At 43.6% G+C, this 1,821-nt stretch overlaps 1 protein-coding gene across 1 annotated transcript in view; it reads left to right on the top strand.

The window, feature by feature from the left end:
- LOC118334404 (tomoregulin-1-like) overlaps positions 1–1,821 on the top strand; it is a gene marked incomplete in the record, with an annotated part of 73,852 nt that overhangs the window by 60,120 nt on the left and 11,911 nt on the right.

The raw sequence follows: 1,821 nt of genomic DNA on the forward strand, positions 1-1,821 counted from the left end.
GCAGACATAGTTAGCAGCAGCTAGTTAGCGGTTAGCTACTTTAGTTAAAGCTATCTGTCCATCAGGAAACTCTGTAAATCACAGAGAGTTGAAGCTGAGCAGCCGGAGGACTTCAGAGGTCCTTTGTCTGCATCATAAGAGAGAAAGTGCTTCATTGGACGCAGCATTAGTATACGCCCCCGGGTGCAGGATGAGTCATCAACTGCCTTTAGTGTTTTTCAAGAAACTGTAAAATACCATTAAGAATACCTGAAAATACCTGAAAAATACTTTGTGTCATTGTTGGGACTCATAGCTCAAGACAGGTGATAAAAACACAGGAACATCAATTTCGACTTCATGGGGACTTTAAACTTTAGACTTTTACTGGGAGCAGTGGGCAGCCACCCCACAGCACCCAGGGACCAACTCCAGATCTGATCCAGTGCGATGGTCAAGGGCACTGACTGGAGAATTAACCAAACAATCACGTTGTGAGATTAGTGGAAAGTGTGACACTGCAACTTCTTAAACGGTTAATAGGTTGCAGATTGTTTCTTTTTTAGATTTAAAAATCCACAGGTATTTGCATTAGTTATTGAACAGATATATATATATAGATATATATATTTAATTTTATATTTAATTCTATCCACGGCAGCTTTTAATGAGGAAGATAAAAACACCGACATGACTCCTGTTATTTCTTCTGATCTATCGCTAAATGATTTTTTCAGGGGAGGGGGGAGGAGGTGGGAGTGTGAGATACAAACCTCATTTGCAGTCACAGTTTGCTGTCTGATGTTTTTCAGAGTCAGTGCCAACACCCAGAGCTCTTCCAGTCTCAGAGCATCCTCCGAGTATCTTCTAAGATGTGATTTATGTTGATAGACTCACCTTGAATCACAATGTGTCGTCTTAGTGGAGACACACTCTGAGCTCTGTCTCTGTGGGTGTTGGCAGGAGACGGTAACCCGGCAGGATTTATGGATTTCTTGTCAGTGGTTATGGCTTTGAGGTGGCCGGTGACCAAGCGTCTGATTGGCTGAGGAAGGTGGTGGGTTGGTGGGGGCGGGAGTGTGGGTGTCTAGCACCCTGAGGTGAAGAGCACCTGCCCTCTCCCCTGATCTGCTGTCTCCTCGAGGCGTCCAGCCAACATTCACCAAGCACCAAAGACCTAATTCAAAGGATTTGATTGGCGGCAAGAACAGTTTTTCCAGGCACTGGGCAGTTTTGAGATTTTGGGCTATTTTGCCTCCATAACATCTCTTCTCTCAGACTAGTGGAAAGAAAATGCCCCAAATACACATTTAGCTGTTTTTTTTACTGCACTGCATCCACTTGCCTCTGTAGATTTCTCCAAAAGTCTTATTTGCATATTTAAACATAAAATGTAAGTAATCAACTGAGGAGGTTTCATACTGATATCTATCTGTTAAGATAGTTTAGATGAAACCGCGCCCACCTCCGTAAACCGGTAACTCCACACTAGGTAGCTAATTATTGTCTCATTTGTGGTCTGATAAAAACAAAATGTATCAAAATCAAAGTCTGCGAACCGTTACGGGGTTGTCATTCGTTGTTTATTGGCTCCGTACATTAGCAGATCTTTTATGTAAGCTGTGTTTTCTTTGTCTTTCCTGAAATATTTTTCCTTCTTCTGTATTCTTCGGCAACACAAAGAGAGACAGAGGGAGGGAGAGGTGTGGATGGTGAGAAAGGGTGAGAGACATGGAGAGAGTGAGGGGGGTGACGATAAGGATGAGAGGGAGAGGGAAAAATGGGAGGAGGGATGGAGGGACGCAGGGAGAGAGACAAAGACAGAGAGGAGAGAGAGAGAGA

Source organism: Morone saxatilis, unplaced genomic scaffold, assembly GCF_004916995.1.
Source record: "Morone saxatilis isolate NCDOM2014 unplaced genomic scaffold, NCSU_SB_2.0 Contig23, whole genome shotgun sequence".
NCBI lineage: Eukaryota > Metazoa > Chordata > Actinopteri > Moronidae > Morone > Morone saxatilis.